This window comes from Prionailurus viverrinus, chromosome B2 (genome assembly GCF_022837055.1).
Source record: "Prionailurus viverrinus isolate Anna chromosome B2, UM_Priviv_1.0, whole genome shotgun sequence".
Taxonomy (NCBI): domain Eukaryota; kingdom Metazoa; phylum Chordata; class Mammalia; order Carnivora; family Felidae; genus Prionailurus; species Prionailurus viverrinus.
Genome location: NC_062565.1, coordinates 151,970,387 through 151,996,268, shown reverse-complemented (window position 1 = coordinate 151,996,268; position 25,882 = coordinate 151,970,387). Strand labels below are relative to the sequence as shown.

General features: G+C 50.5%; 1 protein-coding gene across 11 annotated transcripts in view; it reads left to right on the top strand.

The window, feature by feature from the left end:
• The window catches only part of WDR27 (WD repeat domain 27), a 170,935-nt gene that overhangs the window by 104,876 nt on the left and 40,177 nt on the right, over window positions 1–25,882 (top strand). The window contains exons 26-27 of one of the 11 annotated variants that reach the window (XR_007152208.1): window positions 2,090–2,266; window positions 2,376–2,787. The exons of the other annotated variants lie outside the window; for them this stretch is intronic. The gene's annotated coding sequence lies outside the window, so the exon portion shown is untranslated. The remainder of the gene's footprint in view (window positions 1–2,089; window positions 2,267–2,375; window positions 2,788–25,882) is intronic. 11 annotated transcript variants of the gene reach the window in all.

Below are 25,882 nucleotides of genomic sequence, written 5' to 3'. Positions count from 1 at the left end.
ACTTCCCTTCACTGGGACCTTCCACATGCCTTTCCCAGTCAGTGCCCGCGTCCACACACGTGAGCAAAGAGCGTCCCAGTGTCAGTCGTTTCCAGAACTCCATGGCCACGGGACCTTTGTCTGTGCCGTTACGTGTCGCAGCAGCCATTCCTTTATGTGATGGAGAGCTTTTCTGTTGTGTCAGCCAAGGAGCCTCTGGTGTATCAGTTTGGCGATCGTGAATAAAGCCACTTCTGGAAAGGTCTGTGTGGTGATGCGTTCCTGGTTCTCCTGAGCAAGCAGGTGGGGGCAGGGCTGCTGGACCGGTGGGGGGATGGGGGGCGGGGGTGGGGCGGCCACGTGCTCAGCCTCAGTACCCGCTCGTGAGCTTTCCGGAGTGGGCGCCGTTCACATTCTCGCCTGCTCTGCGGCAGCCTTGTTTTGTGAGTCTATTTAATTTTAGCTATTGTGGTATTTTTTTTTAATTAAAATTTTTTGAAACGTTTATTTTCAAGAGACAGAGCACAAGCAGGTGAAGGGCAGAGAAAGAGAGAGAGAGAGAGGGAGAGGGAGACACAGAATCTGAGGCAGGCTCCAGGCTCCGAGCTGTCAGCACAGAGCCTGACGCGAGGCTCGAAGTCACGAGCCGTGAGATCATGACCTGAGCCGAAGTCGGACGCTTAACCGACTGAGCCACCCAGGCACCCCTATTGTGGCATTTTTATTGTGGTTTTAATTTGTATTTTTTAAATAATGAGTGATATTGAACACTACATCATGTGATCATGCCCTTATTTTTAATTGTTTGTTATTACTATTAACAAGTTGTAGAACTTTAAAAACAACGTATTCCAGATACTATCATAGATCAGGTGTACGTGTTGCAAATATTTCCCCAAGTCTGTGGCATGTCTATTTGTGTTATAATATCCTTTGATGACATAAATGCTGAATTTTTACGAAGTGTAACTTTTATTTTATGGTTGGTGCTTTCTGGCCTGTCTGAAAAATCTGGCCAACTCAAAGCCCGCAGCGATTGTCTGTGTGTTTTCTTCCGGGAAGTTTTTGTTTGTGTTTAGACCTCTGGCCCATTGTGTTTGCTCCCGTTTGCCCCCTAACGGTAGGCGGACCGTCGAACAATGCGGGGTGGGCTGTGCGGCTCCACCTGGACGCGGTCCCCCGGAGCTAGAGCACAGCCCCGTGCTCCTGCTGCCTCTTGGCCAGCCGACCTCACTGTGAATACTTAATATGCAACACACGTGGCACACAGAATGTGTGTTAACTGACTAGCGGTCAGGCTTCTGGTCCGTGGCGGGCTATTAGCGGTTATGTTTTCGAGGAGCCAAAATCACGTGTGGATTTTCGACAAGCAGGGGCCGGCACCCCGAACCCCCACGCCGTTCACGGGTCCGCTGTATCAGCAAAGACGTACTGTGCTGAAGCACCATTCGTCTGTTCTCACGGTTTCTGTCTGGAACCGAGTCTGGGTTCCAGGAGAAGTCTGGTCAGGAGTCTGGGTGTGGCTCACCGGGTTCTCAGCTCAGGGTCTCCCGGCCGTGACCGAGGTGTTGCCCAGGGCCCTTGCTCAGCCAAGGGTCTCCTGGGACGGATCTCCTTCCGTGCTCGTCGCGTCATTGGCAGGTTGGCATCCGTGTGGTTGTAGGACCGAGAGCCTCAGCTTCTTGCTGGCTACAGACCGGAAGTGGCCATCGGCCGTTAATGGGCCCCTGTTGGCGACCCTTCCTCACGGCTCCCCCCGCGACGGTGCCGCAGTCTCGGGTGTAACTGTGCACAGGCTCCGTGCACAGGGCCCCCCACCCTCGGGGAGGGGTCACGCGGGGCAAGAACACGTGTCTGGCCTGCACAGCCACCACACATTGACGTAGTTTGGGGCACGGAAGAAAGTCTAGTCAAGGTTCTTTTTTTCCCGTGAATATCTGTTTGCTCCAGTAATACGTGCTAAAAATACTTTTTCCACTGAATTTCGTTAGTGCCTTCGTTGAAAATCAGTTGACTCTCAGAGTGTGGGTGAAGTCTCCTGTTGAATACTTAATCTTTTACAATTTGAAGAGATGGTTTAGCTTCATTAACTGGGTTTATTCTCCCGAAGGTATGCGTGTCACTGTAATCGTCTGGTGAGGAACATTATTCTCTCTCCAAGCACCACCCCCGAAGTGTTTTACAGTCTTCCTGTGATCCCATTGTGAAATTGAAGGCTCATTGATTTGTTCTGGAAAATCACCCTGTCTAATCACCGGATTATATTGGAATCAACCTCACGCATCTAGTATGGTCACAGTTTTCTTCTTCTGCGTTACAGTTTATATTTTTCCTCTACGTTTCTAGGTTTTAGGAAAATGTAAGTGATAATTGTTTTCCTCCTCCCCACTGCCCAGTGGATGTGGTCCAAACGCCTCAGCTCGGCCAGTCAGGTCCATCCGGCTTCGCCGAGCCTGCTCCCACCCCGCCATCCAGGCCTGTGCCCCGGGGCTCCGTGCCCAGCCCGGCGGGGTCCCCGCTCTTCTGTGGACACCATCTCCGGAATGCGTTCTCACCGCCGCTGTCGGCCTTCGGACCCCGTTCAAATGCCGTCCCCTGTGACTTTCCGTGAAGTCGAGCTGGTGTCTGACCCTCAGGTGTGAACCTCCAGCTACGGACCTGTGTGCAGCGTGCAGGGCACTATGCCCTCAGCCTTCCGGTTCAGATGTCGGCTTCTCCACTAGAATTTGAGTCCCTCAGGGAGGGTGGCGTCGTCTTCAGTCTGATTGCCGGAACAGAACAGACGGATGCTCGCTGAATTCGGGTAAAGTAAGTCCATCTGTGTTCTGGTGTCTCATGGCAGCACAGTTATTTCTAACATCTTTACTCATTTCCATGTTGCCTAGAAATTACAGTATTGTTCATCTGAGGGCGTTTATCTCATGGATGCAAAAACGCACATCACACAGAATTCTAGAAAATTACCTCTGAAAGCAGTCTGCTTTGCAAGCCTTCAAAATAGTAAATCATTAGAAACACGGAGTGTTTTATGTTTAAGACTTAGGCTATAATACAACCTGGGAGGGTTTCGTCACGTACCCACTTGGGAAGTATGACTGACCCTCCTTCGCGACTCTGCGTCACATCTGCTGACCAGAGCAGAGGCTGGCGTGTGGCCACCACCGTGGCGGAAACAGGGACCGGTGACAAAGGAGCTGTGCACGAACGGCATTCGTTTTGCGGCTCCAAGAACTTGAGATGTGGGATCCTCTGACATTGACGTTTTCCAAGGATCCGCGCTGCTCCGATACTTCCCGTTGGTTGTACCCCCACTGCATCCCACACTGTTTTCGTGTTTAAAATGGCACGTTCCCAGTAACGATTTGAACCAAGATGCTTGAGCCGCAAGTAGGGCCGTCAAGGAAAGCACGTTGCCGGCAGGTTACGCCTCTTTTTCGCATTTCCTTGGTCAGAGGAATTGCTGGTGTTCGCGGCACACCTCTTGTCCTCGCACAGACCGTCAGGTTTCCTTGAGCCTCACACGTCCACGTCCGTCTGCCCGTCTGTCCTGCCGAGCCGCGAAGCTCTTCCAGACCTTGGGGTTGAAGCCGTAAGCCTCAGATGCGTGGACTTCGCTGTCCAGCTTCCGTGGTCACCTCAAGTGGGAAGAGCGTTCCTCTCGGCGACGGCTTCCCCCTCAGATAATCACGGCCCGTTTGTTCCTCTCTTTGTTGATGTTCAGTCTGAGCTGATCTAGAACGGCAGCGTCTTGGAAGGGACGTGAGGGGCTGGTTTTTCTGTTCCTGGACCCGAAGTGTGGCGTGGCTCGTGGCACTTTCCTGCTGTGTGTCCCCTAACCCGCCCCTGTGCTTGCGACCCAGGCACCCCTCCCAGCTCTGTCCCACGTGGCTTCCGGGTTTGCCGGAAGACGAGATGCCAGGACCGTGTGCCTCCGGGGCCCACAGGCTGCCACACCGGCCATGGGGAGCCGTGATGCCAGTGCAGATGCTGAAGCTCCAGTTGTGGCCGTGGCTACGGAGAGCTCAGTATGGACAGAGGCTCGGATCCTCAGTGTCTCAGGAGCCTGACTGCCTTCGGTTCAAGCGGGCAAACCATTCAGCCGGAGGAGCGCCAGTTACCTGCCATCCAAGATATTTGTGTGTTGAATATTGGCGATTCTTTACCACAAGTGGGAGCACAGTAAAGTCTAAAGAACTTAAAATTCTACTCAAGTAGAACAACGGGGGAACTTGAGGCGCTCCGCGGTATCTGTCACCACACAATCTCCGCCTGCCAGTTGTTTTAAAACGTGCTCAGACGACGCGGGCGTGCTTCCTTGGAGTTTCCAGGACGAGCACGTCAGACACAGAAGGGGGCCGTGTGCACGCTCAGTGATGGTTAGTCACGCGCGTTCATTCGGCAGTGTCTTTGCACAGACGCACATCCGCGTGGAGGAGCTGGCGGGCTGTTGGCATTGAATCTGTGAAATGGTGAAGCTCTAAAGAGTCCATGGTGCTTTAAGTTTAAATCCATTTTCACATTCAGAAAACGAAATAAACGCAGGATAAATTATAGAAAATTAAAGCAGAATCACAAAGTAATTTCATTAAAACATAAGAATTGGAGACATCTGGACAAGCTATGCAGAGTGCTCCCCAACTCTCCTCTCTCCCAACACCTGAGCACAGAGTCACAGAGTTGTTACTGGGGCTGCGGTGAGTATTCAGACCAGCAAGGCTGTCTGCCCCCAGGACTCAGACACCGTTAGATCTCGTCAGAGGGGGTCTTCTAGTCAGCTCTTGTCCATATGCCTTAGTATCACTGTTAAGGAAAGAGCCATGAAATGAAAAATAAAGTCCCTCCTCCCAATGGAAGGAAAGAAAGAAAAGGAAGGAATAGGGAGGAAGGAAGGAAGGGAGAGAGGGAAGGAAGGAGGGAGGGGGGAGGGAGGAAGGAGGGAGAAAGGGAAGGAAGGAGGGAGGGAGGAAGGAAGGAGGGAGGGAAGGAAGGTGGGAGGGAAGGAGGGAGAAAGGGAAGGAGGGAGGGAGGAAGGAAGGAAGGGAGAGAAAGGGAAGGAAGGAGGGAGGGAAGGAAGGTGGGAGGGAGGGAGGAAATGAGGGAGGGAAGGAAGGTAAGGAAGGAAGGTAGGAGGGAAGGAGGGAGAAAGGGAAGGAAGGAGGGAGGGAAGGAAGGAAGGAAGAAAAAAGAAGGAAAAAAATGCCTTTTTTTTCTAAAACCGGGATGGGAAAAGTGAACAAAAGCGGGGCCTCTGCATTTAGATGTCACTTCAACCAGGGGACACTTCTGGCCTCTGTTCACGTGTTACCAGAGGGAATCACGTTTGCCAGGTGCATTCTTCTCTGGCCACTCGGACGCTGACTGGAGCCTGTGTCCACAGGTCACTAGGGGTGGTTCACGCCGCGGTGGGGGGGGGGGTGTCGAGGACACGTCCTCCGTGGCACGCACCCCGTCACGCTCTGGGTGCTTCTGTGGCCCTGTGGGGCTTCCACTGCCTGCTGCGCTCTTGCCAACCCACCGTTTGGGTTGAGGCAACCCCAGAGCAGGGAGATGTGCAGACCTAGAGCGGCTACTCCGCAGAGGCAGCGGGTCCACACGAAGGCGGGACCGTTGCCGGAAACGTCACTCGTGGTTGCGGCCAGATGCTCGTCTGCAAGTGATCGTTCACGTTCAAGAGTCTCTCTTCAATTTCTTCTCGAGGATTGCTCTGAAATTAACTCCCGGTGCACAGACTGGACTTGTGGAACGAGGCAGCTGTAAGCTGAAGCTCAGACTGGGCTCGCCGTTCTGTGACGGGTCCCCCGTGGGACCCGCCTGAGGTCAGTGCACTGAGGTCATCAGGCCGCCTCAGTCCTGGGCGCCATTTTGGATCATGGTGCACTGGAGGTGCTTTCTTGCGGTTTTTAAGCAGTCACCACGACAGCAGTGTTTATTCCTGACCGAAACATAGGCTTCTGCTTGCCTCTGGAGCTCAGGTCTCCACTGAGGTGACAGGTTGAGTTTGCAAAACTGCCTCGTAGGCTGGAAATGGCGCTCGGATTACACCTGGAAAGGTGGTCCTTGTGCCTCGGGTGTGCCACGTGACTCCACAGTGCTGTGTGTGCCCACGGTTCACCTCAGGCTAGAGCCAAGCTTGGTTCACCTCAGGCTAGAGCAAGCCACAGCCAGCGACAGGCCACACGCCTTGATGTTCTAAATAACATCTGAGTACCGATTTTAGCCTGACAGTTGTACGTTACAAACGGCTACTTCAGCCACTTCTGCAATAGATTAACAATCCTGTGTATTTTTTGAAAGTTTATTTTGAGAGAGAGAGTGCGAGAGCGAGCGAGAACACGTTCGTGAGCGAGAAAGGGGCTCATGAGAGAGCCCCTTTGAGAGAGAGGGAGGGAGCGAATCCCAAGCAGGATCCACGCTGTCAGGGCAGAGCCTGATGCAGAGGGCTCGCTCTCGAGGACCATGAATGAGATCATGAGCTGAGCCGAAATCCCGAGGTGGACACTTAGGCCACTGAGCCACCCAGGTGCCCCTGTCCTGTGTATTTTAGATTCCAGTAACTGGTTGGTAGTTGCACGGAAAGTAGCAGTTAACACAAATAGAGTGATGAGCGTTTTCTTTACTGCCTGTCAAACCGAACGACTCTTCTCCCCCCGACTGCCTAGAGGTTGGCCACACGATCTGTCTGCTGTGTACCCTGGGCTAACCCTTAGGGTGTCAGCACTGATAGAAAGCCGTGCTGCCTCACACGGAAAAGACCCTGACCTCGCGTCACAAGAGTCTGTTCGGCATTCGTGGTCTTACGTCACCTTCCAGTTTGGATGGGACACTGTGCACGGGCTGATTCAGGGTGAAGAATTCAGAAATTTTAGGGAAAGGACTCTGCCAACTCCGACCGCTTTGGAGCTCGAGAGAAACAGCTGTCGACAGTCACTCAGGGCTACTCATCTGCTCCCCTTGACCTGGAAGAAACAGCCCAGAACTGGGGCGTCACCCCACCCGTCCCGGGACAGACCAAAGGGACGCCCCAAAGTCTCTGCGGTGAAGACCACGCGGGGTGCGGGGCGAGAGAGGTGGGGGTTTTCCCATGAGATTTCTTTCCGAATATCGTCCTCGGGTCCAGGCCGCTTGTGCCCCCTGGACCCACAGAAGCTCTGCTCCAGGGCTCACGCGGGGGCACAAGGGCAGTGCCCTAACCCACATGTGCAAGCTGCACGGTGCTGTGTGTGTGTGGGGGGGGGAGGGGGAGCTGTGGCCCAGAGAAGGGGCAGCAGCAGGTGCAAGCGGGGGAGGGGCGGCACTGCCCGCCCCCACCCCTGCAGGTGTCTCCCGCCGAGCCGAAGCTGGGTGGCTGGCCCTGCCTCCCAGTGAGGGCTCCTGGATGGCGAGGAGGGAGCGGCCTGGGAGAGCTGTCCTGTCGGCTCCTGCCAGGTGGGGGACACCGCAGCGCTGTCGCTGGTCCCTCCGGGGACGGGGCCGCGGAAACTGCTGGCGGGGGCCCAGAGCACCGCCCACGTGAGCCTCGTCCCGCCCCAGGTGTCCGCCCAGCATGGGAGGCCGGGTTGCAGGCCAGGCTGCCAGGCACAAATGGCAGGTATTTGTTGAGAAGAGAGCGCTTTAAGCTGGGCTGACGGAGGGCGCTGGCCGCCGTCGCAGTCCCTCTGCAGAGGGAGGTGGGTCCTTTCCTCACTTTACCCTAGACGTGTGTCGCCTGTGACTGTCGGGAATGCGTGCACGCACCACAGACCCTCCCCATTAGGGCACCCTCCACGGGAGCCTTGTTGCGGTCCCCGAACCACGTGCACAGACGTGTCTCCCAGAGCCCGTCCTCAGTGTTGGACGTGCTGGGTTGGGACAAATGTGCTGTGACGTGTGCCACCGTTACAGGATCAGTGTCACCGGTGTCACCACTGGGTGGGTCTGGGGACCCCGCCTCCTCATCCCACCCTTGCCCTCTTTCCAGGGCCCGGTGGCTCTTTCCTGTCGGCGTGGAGTGACACTGTAGCGTCTGTGTAGGAGCTTTGCTTCACCCATGTCTGCACTTCAGATCTGCCTTCCTGGTCGCCCTGTCCGAGAGCCTGAGCAGAAGTGCGGGAAGAAGCCTGGCCTGGAAGGAAGTTTCCGGTGCCTGCCTGTTGAGGATGGCTTTTTTTTTTTTTTAATTTTTAATTTTTTTTATGTTTATTCATTTTTGAAAGAGACAGAGCACAAGCAGGGGTGGGGCGGAGAGAGAGGGGGACACAGTGTCCGAAGCAGGCTCCAGGCTCCAAGCTGTCAGCACAGAGCCCGAGGCAGGGCTCGAACTCATGAACCGTGAGACCATGACCCCAGCCGAAGCTGGATGCTCAACCTACTGAGCCACCCAAGCGTCCTCAGGATGGCTTTTGACAGACAGTTGCTGTCGGACTCAACACGTCTTAAGCATGAATCGTGTTGAGTTTTATCAAATGTTTTTTATGTTTATTGAGAACATAATTTTTTTCTTTTTTTCACGTTCGTTTGTTTTTGAGGGAGAGAGCGTGCGTGTGTGCAAGGGAGGGGCAGAGAGACAGGGACAGGATCTGGAGCAGGCTCTGTGTTGTCAGTGTCCCCATGGGGGGCTCGAACCCACAAACCGTGAGATCATGACCTGAGCTGGAGTTGGACGCCCAACCGACTGAGCCACCCAGGTGCCCCTTCTTTTTAGAATTTGTAACTTGGTGAACAGCATTTAGTGATTTTTCTGTGTAGAACCCCCTCTTATTCTTCCAGAAAACTCAGATTGGACACGATGTATCGCCCTTCAACACTAGGCTAGGTTACCAGCTGCAGTGACTCCTGTCACTTTACTGTCTTTGTCAAGATTGTCTTCCTTGTCATAGAGCATACGCCCTTCCATATAAATTTTAGAATAAGCTGTGTCTGCACAAGTCCTTGTTGAGGTTTTCACGGGGATTGTATTCAACCCGTATGCACATAAAGTTGGGGATAATCGACATTTTTACTCTGATGAGTCTAACAATCCATGAACATGGTTTGTCCTTCCACTTACGTTGATCTCCCCTGTCAGTATACTGTAACGTTCAGCTTACAGACACTGCAGGTGCTTCTAAAAGTTATACTGGGTGTATCATTTCTAGAGTAACTATAAACGATACTGCTTTTAACGTTGTTTTCCACATGGCCATTATCAGTATATGAGGTGAGATTGAATTTTGTGTGACGTGACTTCGGTGGGTTCACTTATTAGCTCTGGGAGTTACTTCTGGCTGTTGTTTGTTTTTTGTAGAGTCGTTGGGATTTTCTGTGTAGACGATCATGGCATCTGCAAATAGGGACAGTGTTGCTTCCTCCCTGCAAGCGCATGTGTTTTCTGTCTCACTCTTGCCTGACTGCAATTGCCAGAGCTTCCAACGCCGTGTTGAGCAGGAGCAGACATCCCTCACCGCCCCAGTCGGAAGGAGCATTCAGTCCTTCACATTAACGTGGTGTCAGCAACGGTGTTTGGTAGATGCTCTTTACCAGGCTCTCCTAAATTGCGAGAGCTTTTATCATCAGTGCGTGTTGGCTTTTGCCAAATGCTTTTCCGGTATCAACTGGCACCATGCGATTTTTTTTAGCTTGTTGATACGGTGAATTGTGGTATTTTGACATCGCATAATGTAATGTATCGAGATGTGAAGATCTGCATAACCAAGTGAACTGTATTTTTCACACGATTAATGCATGATGTTAACAAAAGCATGCGGTGGTAAAGACCCTTTCACTCACAGTGGAAGATAGACCAGTAGATTTTAATGGGTCAGAATACATTCACCGATACAGTTTCAGATTCCACAATTCACATGGCCTTTAAGAAACATGCACTCATCATATTCTGGAGATTATTTGCAATTATCTGAAAGGACTGTTAAGAGTAGTTCTTCCTTTCCAAATAGTCTTTAACCAAAATGACGTATTGCAACAAACTGAGTGCAGTGGCAGGCCTGAGAATCCAGAGATCATGCCATGCATCTTGCTAAGTTTATTTTTGTTTTGGAAAACATAGTTATTTTTCATAAAAGAGGTTACTTGTGTAAAAATATAATGGAGTAATCATTGCTAGGAGAATTAAAGTATAAATGTATTTTTAAATTCTCGGTTTTAATTTATTGGTAGATACAACCTATATAAACAAGAGGTCCTTGTGGTTCTCAATAATAAATGTTAAGAGTACGAAGGGGTACTAAGACCAAAAAGTTTAGGGACTGACGTTTTATGATAGGATTGTGCTGGCTTTAAATAATTTCTTAGATTGATTTTGGTAAGAAGTCTTTCGGGCATTTGTGCATTTGCTAAGATTTGAAATGTATTGGCATGAATTTGTTTATTGTATTCTCTTACCACTTTTTGTTACTTGATTTTTATTGCTTTTTTAAAATTCTGATATTGTTTGAAACTTACATAAAAATTGCAAGAATGGGGGGGCGTGGTGCCCAGGTGGCTCAGTCAGTTAAGCATCTGACTCTTGGTTTCAGCCCAGGTCACGATCTCAAGGTTCTAGTTCGTGAGTTCGAGCCCTGCGTTGGGCTCTGTGCAGACAGTGCAGAGCCTGCTTGGGATCCTCTCTCTCTGCTCCTCCTCTGCTCTCTCTAAATAACTATATAAAACTTCAAAAAAATTGCAAGATTAACACATGAATGTTCTATGTAGTTTTATCCAGGTTAAAGAATAATTTTATTTTATACCATTTTTAATGGACTTGTTATTTGTCTATCCTTCCTCATTAATCTCTGCCTGTACCTGTTAAGCGCTTGAGATTTGGCTAGATGATCTATAAATCTAAAATACACATCAGATTTTAAAGACTTGGTACAGATGATACAAATTTTCTCATTAATTTTATATTATGTGCTGAAATAATAGTTTGTATGAGTTAGATATCAAAATTAAAACATTTGTTTTATTTTTTAATGTGGCTTCTAGAACATTTTAAATCCTACGTATGGCTTGCATAGTATTTCTTTCGGATTGCATATATACAAGCTTGTTTTTCAAAACCATCAGAGTACGTTGGAGAAATCTTCCCCCTTTAAGCCTGAACACGGTAGGATGCCCTTCCTAAGAGCTGTGACACCCTCTTACGTACGCAGAACATGTTATAAAAGTCAGGGAATGTAACACTGATGTGATGCTGTTCTCTGCTTATCTAGTCCACAGCTCACTTGTAGGTCACATTTACAAATCCTTTATAACGTGTCCCATCCCAGGATGATGCATTTCGTGGAGTTACTATGCCTTCCCAGCCCCTTCCAACTTGGAACAGTTTCTCAGGCTTTGTCTTTCTTGACCTTGATTGTTTTGAAAACCAGAGGTCGGTTTCTTCTCTACGATTGGTTGCTATCTTTGTCACACACAAGTGGTGTGTCCTTGTATCAGTAGCATCTTGATACTGTTTTGTCCCAGTTACCTCGTGGACTTTCGTAAGTCTGCTGAGATACTGTAAATCAGGCTTCTCTTTTGTAAAGTCAGTATTTCCCCTTTCGTGATAACTAAGCAGTTTGGGGGTGGATATTTAAAAACGATATAAATATCCTCTTTATTATTAAACTTTTGCCCACTGATTTCATGAGCTTTGGCATTTTTGTGTGATTGATCTTTAAAGAAGACGACAGACTGAGGATTGCCACTGCACGCAGGGTTTCGGTGTGTGGAGCTGGACTGTGTTCACAGGCATGTGTGCATGAGCCAGAAACGGGGGAGCCCTTGATGGAATGGCAGGGTCCCGTAGGGGAGCTAAGCCAACCGGATTTGGGGACAGAGGAGAGAAAGGGGTGGGAAGCTCTTTCTAAGGATGATATCCCCGTTTGGTTCTAAGAGTGGTGCAGAGGGTCAGAACCTTGGCTTCTAGAGGCAGGATAGCTGTCCTCAGGTCTTCAAAGAATTCTTTGGTGGATGAGCCCACTGCCTCCTTGACCCGCGGCCTCTGCCTCACTGAGTCGGGTCCTGTGTTGGAAGTCTCAGAAAGACTGATTTTAGCTCAGTGTAACAAGGAGCTTTATACCAGTTTCAGTGGTTTAGAGGAGTATATTCTGTTGTCAAGGAGTTTCCACCCCAGGCAGGACTGGAGGGTGACCTGTGTGTGGATTCACTGTCCCCCCGGGACCTGCGTGGCCACCAGAGTCTGGCCACCCTGCCTCACAACCTCAAGTATTTTGTTATGGAAAAGAAAAGTTTAAGCACACGCTCCGCATGTAACGGGCCCCATGTGCCCATCAGCAGCCGAGGCTCCTGTCTTCTCTCGCTCCCTTTCCCCCACCCCCAACACGCACCGAAGTATCCGGAAGGAAATCCTGGTACCGCGTACTTCTGGCTGTAAGTATTTCCGTACACGGTGGTGTCTTCAAAGTAAGGACTCCTGGCCACGTGCTCCACACGCTCCTCAACGTAGTTTTGCCGGTACCTCCTTCCGGCTCCCCCCAAGCTCCCACCCTCTTCCTTCCCGCCCTCGCTCCCCCTCCTCCCACTCCCCTGCCTCGGCCTCCTTGCCGCTTCCCTCCCTCCTACCTCCTCCCTGCCACCTCCAACCACCTCTCCTCCAGGCCTCCCCGGCTCTCCCCTCCCCCACCCCCACCCGCTCTCCGGCCCCCTCTCCGCCTCCTGGGCGTCAGATAGGCTCTACCCACATTCCCTCTCTCCCCAGGCTCCCACCTCCCCCCCTCTGGCCCCCTCCCCGCCTCCACCAGCTTCTCCTTCCCCCCCTCTCCAGCCCCTGCCCCCTCCGGTCCCCTCCCCGTCCCTGCCAGCCATTCAGTCCCTCCCCTCCCTCCCTGCCCCTCCAGCCCCTCCTCCCTCCCCCCTGTCCCACAGGCTCCATCCACAGGGGTCTCTATTTCACACCAGGCTTTCCAGTTCTGGGACTTTAGCACTTGCCACTCTCCCTGACTAGAATGATCTTTCAGAAACTTCCTTATGAACGGCTTCTTGTCTTTCAGATCGTGGTTCATAGATCGTAACTTCACAGAGAACTCCAGCCCCCCATCCCTATCTCTGTAGTGTCCCCGTATTCTATCTGTCATGGCACAGAGTTCTCTAAACGCGCCCTGTGTGGTGCCCCCTGGTCGTGCTCCTCACTGCTCCTCCGGTGGAGTAGACGTGAGGGCAGGGGCTGCGCCCCAATGCTGGGCGGAAGGTGACCTGTTTCTGTCCCAACTACTGGGACACCAGGGGCGCTCAGGGGAAGGGAAGAAGGCAGGTGACCACCAGCCTCCCGGGAGACAGATCCGGGATTTCCTGGACCACGTGATGCTATTAGCAGGATGTCTCCCGGTTTGCATGTGACACACGTCTGCGACCTATGGGCCCAGGAGTCGTGGCTTCGTCCGGAGCGCCACCCTCACTAGGTGACCGCTGGCCACGGTGCGACCGAAGCCCGTGTCTGACTCCGAGACCCCGGGGAGGCACCTGCAGGGCTGCCGGGGCGTGTCTGGCCTCCGCCTGTTCTCTGGGGCCTCTGCGTGGCCCTGGTCTCAGCAGGGCCGGAGCCCCGGGGCCTGGGAAGAGCTCCCGTTCCCGCGGGTCCGATTTACTTACTGTGCGATCAGTCTGTGAGCTGAGCTGCCTCAGCCCCAGAGCCTGCGGCCACGCTCGGCCCAGACACTTGGTGGCGCTGGTTGCAGAGATGAACACCGTCATGCATTTTGGGGCGGGTTAGCCGGAATGAAAGACCCTGCTTTTTATGCCACTTTGCCTTCATGCTGAAGCAATGCAGGTCAGACTAGGCCAGCTTCATCACTTCCATACTTTGGTGGGATACTCAGATACTCAGATACTCAGAAAGCTAGAAGGACACCGAGACTTAGAGTGACAATGACTAGAACCACGTTCGTAACGATAATGACACAATTTGCAAATCCGCAGTGGCTGTGCATGCCAGCAGCCGGCCCACGTGGGGTCGGGGAGGAGGACAGAGAGCGTGTGCGCTGACACTCCCAGCAGAGGTGGCTGATGTAAGGCTTGCGACTATGTTTCCGGAAGCTTCCTCCAAAGAGAATCTCAAAAGGAGAAAGCGTTCCAGTCAGAAACAAGTGCAGCGTCCACTGTTGTCGGGACCGAGCACAGCACCTCCCCTCCGCCGGGACTGTGAGTAAGGCGCCTCCCCTCCGCCATCATCTGACTCCTTTGGGGCCTGTTTGAGCTACTGGCACAGAAGGATGCTTTCGTATTTTCCAGAGATGGTGTCTCGCGGGCTCACCGTGGCCTCTGTGACGTGAGCCCGACTCTTGGGTGTGCTTATGTGTCCTGATCTCCATAAGTGGAAGGGGGTGGGGGGCGCAGGGCTTGCCGGAGACAGTCTGGGCTGCGGGCCAGCGCGGCCGGTGGGAGTACACTGGGCGCAGACTCGTGTATTCATCAACAGTGTAGACGCGAATGTGCGGGAGGCCATGGGACCCTCCGAACCTCCCCTTTGACCTCCCTTCTTGTCCCTTCCTCCCTTGCTCAGTTGTGCCTCGCGCCAGGTGTGGGTGGTCTTCGATCAGGCAGGCAGCCCGCCCTCCGCTCATCCACCGCGTCTTAAAGCCAGAGCGCGGTTGTCTAAGCTGTTTAAATACATCTGGGCCACACTTACCACGCCTCATTTCCTGGGATAAGTGAACTACTGGAAAATGTCTCATTGCTTTTTAATTTTGCTTTTGCTTTTCCATGATTTATGTCCGACTATAAAAGAAAGAAAGGGAAAGGAATTTCTAAATATGAGTCTTTTTTTCCTCCCTTTTGCTAACTTTAAGAAATGGAGATACTTCAAGGTATTCTTGCATGGCTCCGATGCCTTTCAGTTGTCGGACCCAAGAGAAGCTAATAACAGGTCTCTGAGTTTCATAATTTTTTTTTATGTTTATTTATATTAGAGAGAGGGAGGGGCAGAGAAAGAGGGAGACAGGATCCAAAGCAGGCTCCAGGCTCTGAGCGCTCAGCACAGGGCCCGACGTGGGGCTCGAACCCACGGGCCGCGAGATCATGACCTGAGCCGAAGTCGGACGCTTAACCGACTGAGCCACGCGGGCGCCCCGGTACGTCTTCGAGTTTTAAAATAAATGGTGAAGGAGGAAGATGGTCGCCAGGCAGCGTTACCTTACGGCTGGCGTGCCCGCAGGCCTGTGTTCGCTCTTCCCTTCTGAACGGTTTTATCCGCTGGCCCTCATCGCCCTTTGGCACCGATGGGAATGTAGGAGTGCGCCGTACTGCGGGTGACAAATCAATGACTGAATGTCAGTCACAGGTGGGGCCCTGAAATCACTTGATTCTATCTGTAGCCTAAAGAAAATGGGACTTACTGAACATTAGAGAGCCAGTTCTTAGCAGGACAGGTATCAGGAAGTCCCCAGGGTCCTGTCAGTCCCGTTCGCCCACCAAACTATGGTGGTCTTTCTGGACGATTTAGAATCTTACCTCTGAATGGTTACATAAGTCATCTTATAAAATTATACTTTAAATGGTTCACAGAAAAATTCAAAAGACATTTATGGAAATCTTTCATACGAAAATAGCCTTATAGATGAGTAGAAACTGCAAATATAGGCGACCCACGAACCACACAGGTTTGAACCGTGCCGGTCCACTTGGACGTGGATTCTTTCAATAAATACAGTACATACCGTAAAGGTATTTCTCGTATGATTTTCTCGGTAACGTTTTCTTTTCTCTAGCATATTTTATTGTAAGAATACAGTATGTAATGCATGTACAAAATATGTTTTTATGGACCATTTATGTTACCGGTAAGGCTTGCGGTCAACGTTAGATTGCTGTGCTTAGGTTTTTGGGGGGTCAAAAGTTATATGTGTATATTTGACTATGCAGAGGTCATCACCCCTAACCTCCCATATTACAAGGTCTGCTGTAATTTCAAGTTTTACCTGGCTGAGAAATGTGGGCACCCAGATGTTGGAATCGGTGAAGTTACCAAGTAGGGAGCTGACCAAGGAAAAAGAGAGGAGGCTCCAGGTACTGAGAGCAGAAGTAGGGACACGCCGCTGACCTCACTGACGAGCTGTGGGCAGGAGTAGGTGAGGAGGGTAGGTAGCTGGAGTCAATGGAAGAATTCACAGAAAGGTGCAAATTATTGACAGTGACTTAAGGATAAATAGGAAAATTTAAGAGATTTATAACAACTAAAGAGTTTAAATTAGAAGAATGATTAAACAAATAACTTCCCACAAAGGAAATACCGGGACGAGATGAGTTCACCAGTGACTCCTACCAAACATTTAAGGAAGCATTAATTAATGACACTTCACAAACTTTTCCAAGAGATTAGAGGGGACACCAGAACTTCCTCGATGAGGCCAGTATCACCCTGATTACAGATTTAACAAAATCAGAAGAGAAAACTAGCACCAGTGTTTCTCATGAATGTAGCTGCAAAAACCCTCAATAACTAGCGAATCAAATGCCTCCATATTGTAGAAGTGAGCTTTATCCCAGGAACGCAAGGTCGGGTTAACAAATGAGAACAAATTAACACAATACATCCCATCAACAAATAAAACAAAGCATGCGGTCGTCTCACAGACACAGAAAAATCATTCGACAAAATGATGGCCCGTTTATGAATGATTCAAACAGCAGTGACCACACGACTTCCCCAGCCTGATAACGTCTGTCTACAAAGACCCACAGCTAAATCTTTCTTAATTGACAGACGGAGGAAGAAGGGCAGGATGTCCACTCTTCGCTGTCATCTGTGGTTGTGCCGGTGGCTGTGGGTGGGACCGCGGGCAGGAAGTGTGTGCATGTGGGCGCTGACATCTTGGGGATCACTCCCTGTCGGGGTTCCACAGGTGCTCCCCGAGGCCGTCGTCCCCCCAAGCACTGGGGGGTGGGAGCCTGGGCCTGGCGTGTGGCGGCTCTCTGAGAACCGGGGACTGTTTCCTGTCCCCGTGGTGCCACTGCGTGCGGTGCCCAGATGTGGAGTCTCGCCGTGTGCCACTGCCTCTGAGTTTCCTGTGTGGGCACGGGGACGTGTTTCCTTTTAAAGGCAGGCCTTGGCTCCAGTTGGCCACGTCTCTCAGGGCTCTTGCTCAGGAGAGGGAAGGAGTCCCGCTGGTCCCTGTTTCGTCCCCTCTGTCCCGCCCACGCAGGCACATCTCCGTAGTTGGCTCGTGGGCGTGGGAGACAAGACTCCTCTCGTGTCTGCCACTGGCCCCTCGGCCTCACCTCCTCTCCTCCGGTCACTCGCTGGCCCCGCCGTGCTCTGCCCTTCCCACAAGCCACGTCCTCGCACACAGCTGGCCCGTTTCTTCCTTCTGGAAGACATGCTGTCCCCCGTCCCCCCGGCTAATCTGCCCCTCCATACCCCGCCTGCCCAGGCTTGCGCCCCTCAGGCCGCGCTCCCTCCCGGGCGCTGAGCCTCCCCCAGCCCCTCTGTAAACCTTACTTTACTTCCCTGCCCCCACTCTGCGCTGTCCTGCCCCACGAACCCTACCCCCACCCCGTCTAGCGCGTTGCCCTGCGGGGGCTCAGAGGTACCCGTCGGAGCGATGTCGGCAGCTCGATGGCTGCATCGTGACGCAGGTCCAGCGATAACCCCTCTTGGGCGTAACCTCATCCTGAGCATTTACTTCTCCGTCCGTGTGACTGTCCCCGGGGGCCCCGGTGAGGCATTGCGGGGAGCCCGAGCCTGACATTCTCATTTCAGGTAACGCACGGTGAAAAGGGCGTATGTTACCCGCCCACCCTGACAGACGCGCGTTTGTCATATGAGAATTGGAAAATGCACGTAAAGCTGTTGAGTTTCGTGTGACCCAAGCTGACGAACTTTCGAAGGTAGGCTCCGCGGCAGAGTGAGCGGGGAGCGAACGGCCCTCTTCTGCCCTTTGACGCCGAAGTGCCCTGCGGGCGCCTGCGTGGACCCCACGACCCGAGGGCAGAAGTACGGCCCGCGTGCGGGGCGCCCGGCCGACGGCCCCCCTCTTCTGCCCGCAGATGCACGGCCCGCGCGGTGGGTGGCCGTCTGACCGTCCAGAGGTGCTCGATGGCACGCCGGCGTGACAGACGGCCACGGTGGGAGCCAGGCGGGATTGGCTGCCGCGGGAACGGGCCACGAGCGTGCCGCCACGGGAGCGCGGTGACGGCGGAGAAACGCTAAGCACAAAGCCGCAGAGCTCACCTTGTGTTTCTGCCGCGGCGCGATGGCGGCAGGAAGGTCCGATTCTGTTCGCGTCCACGCGGGGAGAGAGCGCGTGTGGAGACGACCGCTGTGGAATCCAGGACTGCGAATGCGGCGAGGCGGCGTGGCGGACGCGAGTCAGGGCTGAGCGTTCACACGGACGTCCTTTACTGGTCGGAGGCGAAGATCCGCACAGACGAGCTCCGCGAGTAGACAGGCTGAAGGTCGAATATTGCTTTTGAGTCCAGAGAACACAGACGTCGCTGTTACTTTGGAAACCGTGGTGCGTGGTGTTACGTTTGCACGTGTTTTACAGAAAAGCAGTTCCCTAGCGGTGGAATTCAGACGTGCGGCTCAGGACAACTTTAGAACTCAACCTCTTGGTACTTGCTGTCCTGTTCTCGTTTAAGTCACAGCGTGGCGCGGCCGTGTGCGTTGTCCGCGAGGGGCGGCGGGGAGGCAGGGCCCCCGGAGCTCCGACCTGCTGCCAGGACCGGGCCCGTGACCCGGCCGCAAACACCCTCAGCCCGGCACCCACCGCCCGTGAGTGCGCGCACGAAACCCCAGGAGCAGAGCCGAGCGTGTGCCGTGGTTTTGCACAGTGGAGGCCGTGCGCTCCCGTCCTGCGGCTGCACGTGTGGGACGGCGGAAGGGCTGGCGGTAGCAGTCAGGGGTAGACGTGTCTGTGAATTTGCACGTGGGTGGAGTGGGAAGACAGAGGCAGTGTCTGACTTTGGCCCCGTGGGCTCGCCGCGGCCTCCCATATGGCGGGCCGTGCGTGAGGTTTCTGGGGCGGGAGCCGTGGCGTGGGACCCGTCGGTGTGACAGACGCAGCTGCTCTTAGCTTTGGCCGCGGGGGACGGCGCCTGTCGTGCCTGGCGGGTGTGGGTCTCCTCTCTGGCTGCTGCGGGTATCTGTTCCCGGTGGTCTGGCAAGGCTCTCGGCTCTGCAAACACTCACGGCCGCGGCCTCCAGCCTCGAGCACGGTGCGGTCACAGTGCAGGAATGTGACAGTTGGGCTGTAATTTGAGTCCTGCTCAGTTTCTTTGAAAACGACTTAGAAGCCCAACTTGAAAAACTTATCTTTAAATAAGTTGCAGCATTTCAGTGTCCTCAGCACATAGGATTCCCGTGACACATGGCTCTGTTCTGACGGGTGACTGCGCAGTGCTCGTGAGGTTCGTGAGTTATGAAAACGTGGCAACTGTGGCTTTCCACACACAGAAGTAGCATTTGAGGGAACAGCTGTGTCATAGCAGGGAGCAGACCTCGCGGGGGGCGGCTGTCTAACGGCACCCCGGCCGGGGCCCCCCTCTCTCCAGGGTTCACGGAAGGACAGCCGGGGCTGGGGCACAGGCCACCTCGTGGCTCTGGGTCCCTCAGTCTTTTTACCGCCAGGGGGAAAAAAAGTCTGTTTTGGGCAGGATCCTGAGAATATGCAGTCATTTTATGGGAAATTTGAGGTGCAGATACACAAACAATACATTGGTGTAATTTTTAATTTTTTTAGCTTCATAGATGGTTTTATGTATTTGTTTATTATTTTAGAGAGAAAGAGATCGCACGTGTGAGCAGGGGAGGGGCAGAGAGAGAGGAGAGAGAGAATCCCAAGCAGCCTCCGCACTCAGCACGGAGCTCGACGCCGGGCTCCGTCCCGCGACCCTGGGATCGTGACCTGAGCCGAGATCAAGAGTTGGATGCTCAACTGACAGAGTCCCCAGGCGCCCCTATTTCGAATGCTTTCTGTACTTTCTCACATTTAAAAAGCATATCGTTCTGGAAAATGGAAAATACACGTGAATGAGGGGAAGCAAAAGCAACCACAGCAACTCTTATTAACTGTCCCAAACTCAGCTGCAACTGCTGTCACCGTGGTAACATGTAAACTTTCGGGTTGTCTTCTCCCGGATCTGTGTGGATGTGTAGATGCCTATACACTGACACAAGACGAGATCCTATGCAAACACAGTCCTGGTTTTCACCAAATTAGCCTGGAGAGTTGCATCTCGCTCTACCTTATGGGCGTGCCCCAATTTAACTAATCCTGTGTTGTTGCGTTCAGGTAGCTCCTAACTTGTTTGGATGTACGCGCATTGCTGTGATGAACATCCTGGTAAATGAGTTTCTCATGATTGTGTGATTACCTCCCCGTAATAACTTTTGTAAGCGTAACTGCCGGGCCGGCGTCCTCACTTTTTAACAGCTTTTGCCGAGTTTTCTCCAAAAACTTGGGGCCAACTTGTGTATCTTCGAATAGAGTGTGAGGAAAGGAAATGGTTTACGTCAAACAATAACAATGATTATTTAGACGGCATTTGTCAGCACAGGTCACAGACCTGGGCCCACACAGTCAAGGTCAGGAAGGGAATTAGCCTGGGGCTTCAGGGCTTGTGGACAGCGCCCCTCACTTCCTGCGTCCACACTCACGAGGGGGCTTCTCGGGAGCGGAAAGTGTTTGGGTGTTAGCGCAGAAAGGAGCCCTGCGTGGTCGGGCAGTTATATTTCTTTTTTTGGGCATTATCTAGTGATGTTTTAAATGTGTTTCATCGAAATACCCTCTCTGTCCCCTTGAGATGCTAACCCCTTACCAGATGTTACCACTCATTTTTCTCAGTCTGTGGTATTAAAAATTCTAAGATCTGTTTTTGTTTCAATTTTTTAACGTTTTTATTTGTTTTTGAGAGAGAGAGAAACAGAGCACGAGCAGGGGAAGGGCAGAGAGAGAGGGAGACACAGAATCCGAAGCGGGCTCCAGGCTCCGAGCCGTCGGCACAGAGCCCGACGCGGGGCTCGAACTCACGAACAGTGAGGTCGTGACCCGAGCCGAAGTCAGACGCTCAACCGACTGAGCCACCCAGGCGCCCCCTGTCTTTGTTTTTAGACTTAGGAGAATTTTCCCCTGAGATGACATATTCATTGATATTTCCTAATTTTTTTCTTGTTTGCTTACAAGTATGGTACTAGGTAAGTCTATTACCGATTTATTTTTCTCCCAAAGGATTAGCCAGGCACCCAAATTACTTTTTTCCTCACTAATTTGAAATGCCAAACCTTTCATATGATATTCTCGTCTCTGTTACTTCACGTTATTTTCTGTTCCAACACCATCCCGACACAGTTCACCACCTTTGATAATGTAGCCTTATAATAACTACTCCTCAATATCCCTTTTAAAAAGCTTTGCTTAGTTCTTCTTTTAAAAATAATTTCATAGGGGCGGGCCCCTGGGTGGCTCAGTCCGTTAAGTGACTGACTCTTGAATTTGGCTCAGGTCGTGACCTCACGGTTTGTGACTTCAAGTCCCACATCTGGCTCCATGCTATCTGCTTGGTACACTCTCTCTCTCTCTCTCTCTCTCTCTGTCTGTCTCTCCCCCGCTCATACACACACATTCTCTCTCTCAAAATAAATAAACTTAAAAGAGAATAATAAATTTATAATGCAAAATGTCAAGTGCATCTAAGAGTGGGAAGAATGTCTTGATGACCCTGGTGTTTCCATCCCCACCTCACACAGTTAGCAGCCCCCAGCCAGTCTGTTCACCTCTTCCGGACTTTCCTCACAATTTTTTTTGAGGCAAATCCCAGATGGCATTTCATCTGTAAATATTTCAGTGTGTATCTTCATTGGCTGTTTTTATTGATACATAATTTACATGACTTAAAATTTACCACTTTTCTCTGTGCGGTTCAGCTGGCCTGAGCGTATGTATGTATTGTGTAACCACTTCCAGCGTCCGTCCGTTCCAGCATAGCTCCATCACCCCGAAAGAAACCTGTACGTATTAGCAGCTGGTCCCAATTCCCACAGCCCCAGATCCCTGGCCACCACCGGCCTTCCTCCCGTCTCCTGGGTTTGCCTTTCCTGACTGTGTCACGTGAGTGGAGTCCTACAACACGTGTCCTTTTGTGTCTGCTGTATCCGTGCAGTAGACGTCTCTACACCTCATTCCTTCTCGTGGCTGAAAACGATTCACAGTTTGGATAGCCCACATCTGGCTTATGGACCTTTGGGGTGTTTCCACTTTGCGGCTGTAGTGGATAACGCGGCTGTGAAGATTCAGGCACATGTTTTTGTGCAAACGTATCTTGTCCGTCCTCTTGTGTATGGACCTGGGAGTGGAGTTTCTGGGTCGTGTGGTAATTCTGTTTTTAACCATCGGAACAGATGCCAAACTTCTATGTATAGTGGCTGCATTATTATTATTTTTGAATGTGTATTTATTTTGAGAGAAAGAGAGAGAATGAGTAAGTGGGAGAAGGGCAGAGAGAGGGAGAGAGAGGGAGAGGGAGAGGGAGAATCCCAGGCAGAGCCTGACACAGGGCTTGATCTCACCAACTGTGAGACCACGACCTGAGCCGAAACCAAGAGTCGGACACTTAAGTGACTGAGCCACCCAGGTGCCCCGGCTACATTATTTTAGATTCCCGCTAGCAATGTGTAAGGGTCTTGATTTCTCCACCTCTTTGCCAGCACTTATTTTTGATTTTTTTATTATAGCGTTTCTAGTGGGTGTGAAATGGTATCTTGTGGTTTTGATGTGCGTTTCCCCTGACGATTCGTTCATGTTGAATGTCTTTACATGTACTTATTTGCCATCTCTATGTCTGTACATCTTCTTTGGAGAAAACCTTTTCTTTGGAAAAATTCTACTCAAATCTTTTCGAGAAATTCTGTTGAAATCTTTTGTCCGTTTTTAATTGGGTGGTTTGACATTTACTATTTAGTTTTCATAGTTCTTTATATTTTCTGGTTATCAGATCCTCATCAGATGTAAACCTGGAAACTATTTTCTCTCATCCTGTGGACTGCCTTTTCACTTTTCTTTATAACATCCCCCCAACATGTGAAGTTATTAAATTTTCCACATAACGTGAAGTAAGGGTCCAAATCTACCCCCCCCCTTCTTTTGGGGGCTTGTACATAGGTGGTTATTTCATACCATTGGTTGAAAGGTTCTTCTCCTTTATTGAATAGTCTTGGAACCCTTGTTAGAAATCAATTGACCATGGATTATAGGTGTATTTCTGGGCTCTCAACTCTATCCTGTGCCTCTTTATGTCCGTCCCTAGGCCACTGCCAATGCTCTCTTGCTTACTGTAGCTTTGTAGGCAGTGTGGAAAGTGGGAAGTGTGAGTCTTCCAACTTTGTTTTTTTTTTTCCAATATTGTTTTGGCTATTCAGGGTCTCTTGCATTTCCATATGAGTTTTAGGATCAGATTGCTGTTTTGAACATACAAAAAATTTTGATAGGGATTACATTGAATTCTCTAACTGAATTTGGGGAGTATTGCCATTATAACAATATTGTTTCCCATTTATGATTATGGGATGTCTTTCTGTTTATGGAGATCTTATTTAATTTCTTACAACAATGTTTCATAGTTTTCACTGTAATGGTCACGCATATATTTTGTTATATTAACTCCTGGGTATTTTATTCTTTTTGATGCTGATATAAATTGGTTCCTTGATTTGAGAATGTTCACTGGTAATATATAGGCATGTGACTAATTTTTGTATACTGATCTTGTATTCCACAACCTAGTTGAAGTAGTTTATTAGCTGTAGTAATTATTTTTAATCAATTTTTTTAACTTTTATTGTATAAGATCACGTCATATGCAAATAGAGATAGTTTTACTTCTTCCTTTCCATTCTAGATGGCTTTTATTTCCTTTTATTGTCTCATTGCTCTGGCTGGAACCTCCAGTACAATGTCGTATGGAAGTTCTGAAAGCAGACATCCTTGTCGTGTTCCAGATCTTAGGGGGAAAGTTGTCAGTCTTTCACCATTCAGTCTGTCCTTCATATTTACCTATTTAGTTACTCTTGCTGGTGTTCCCGTGGGCTTGTTGTTACCTGGTGTCTGTCCATTCGGCCTGAAGGGCTCCCTCCAGCATTGGTTGTAGGGAAGGTATGCTAGCGACACACTCTCTTAATGTTTATCTGGGGATAGCTTACTTTCTCCTGTATTTTCAAAGGATAGATATGCTGGGTATAGGATGATTGACTGAAAGATTTTTCGTTTCTTTCAGCACTTTGCATATGGCACCCTGCTGCCTTTTGGACTCCGTGATTTGCAGTGAGAAATCAAATGTTAATCTGATTTATGATCAGGTGTACATGACGACTTGCTTCTGTCTTGCGGCTCTCAAGACTGTCTTTTTGTCTTTGAAAATGTTCTTTATAATGTATCCAGGTATTCTGTGAGTTTATTTTATCCGGAGTCTGTTGAGTTCCTGGATGTGCCGATTAACGGTTCTCATCAAATTTGGAAAATATTCAGGTATTACTTCTGCAAATGTTCTTGCTACTCCTTTCTCTTCATGCTTTCTTTCTGGGACCATCACTGTGTTGTGTTGTACATTTGTGTGTTTTGGTGCATTAGATGGTGTCCCACAAGCTCTGCTCCTTTTTCTTCATTCTTTTTCCTTCTAGTCTTCAGATTGGATGCTCAGCTGACCTGTGTTAAAGTTCTCTGGTTCTTCCTTCTGTTCATCTGAGTCTGCTGGTGAGCCCCTTTACTGAATTTTTCATTTCAGTTATTGTGCTTTCCAATTGTGGAATTTCTATTTGGTTCCTCTTTCCAATTCCTAACTCTGTTGGTATATTTAAAAACATTTTTTAATGTTTATTTATTTTTGAGAGAGAAAGAGAGACAAACAGAGAGAGAGAGGGAGAGCGTGAGTGGGGTAGGGGTAGAGAGAGAGGGAGACACAGAATCTGGAGCAGGCCCCAGGCTCTGAGCTGTCAGCACAGAGCCCGACACGGGGCTCAAACTCATGAGCAGTGAGATCCTGACTTGAGCTGAAGTTGGACACTGAACTGACTGAGCCACCCAGACGCCCTTAACTCTGTTGATATTTTAAATTTGGTGAGACATCATTCTCAAACTTTCTGTTCGTTCTTTAGGCATGGTTTCCTTTTTGCCTCTTGAACATATTTAAAGTAGCTGATCAGGGGCGCCTGGGTGGCGCAGTCGGTTAAGCGTCCGACTTCAGCCAGGTCACGATCTCGCGGTCCGTGAGTTCAAGCCCCGCGTCGGGCTCTGGGCTGATGGCTCGGAGCCTGGAGCCTGTTTCCGATTCTGTGTCTCCCTCTCTCTCTGCCCCTCGCCCGTTTATGCTCTGTCTCTCTCTGTCCCAAAAATAAATAAACGTTGAAAAAAAAAATTTAAAGTAGCTGATTAGAGTCTGTCTGGAAAATCCAATGTCTGGGCCATAGTTTCCTGTTTGCTTGCATGCCTTATACTTTTTTGTTGTTGTTGAAAACTTATTATTTGAACATTATAAAGCAATCCCTCTGTAGAAATCAGATTCTCTCCCATTCCCAGAGTGCTTTGTAATTACTGCTTATAGTTGTTTTCATTCACTTTTTTTACTGACTTTTCTGAACTAATTCTGTACATTCTGTATGTATTACTTGTCATTTGTGGCCATTTAAGTCTATATCCAGTCAACTTAGCTGTGAACCAACGAGAAGACAGATTTTGATTTCCTTATATGCCAAAGACCAAGCAATTTCCCTGTCTTTGAATAGGAGTTTTGTGTGTGTGTGTGTGTGTGTGTGTGTGTGTGTGTTGAACACTCAGCCAAGCAGTGTACGACACTTTCTCTCAGGGTCATCCAGAAGCGAGCACTTAGTGCCTTCTCAGGTCTTTCCTGAGCATGTGGATGGCCCTAAGCATGCATGTGGACTTTTAGATCTCCAGGAACACAGCGGAACTTTTCACGCTCTTATGGCTGCCTTCTCTTCCGAGGTTTCTGCTTTGACTGTTGT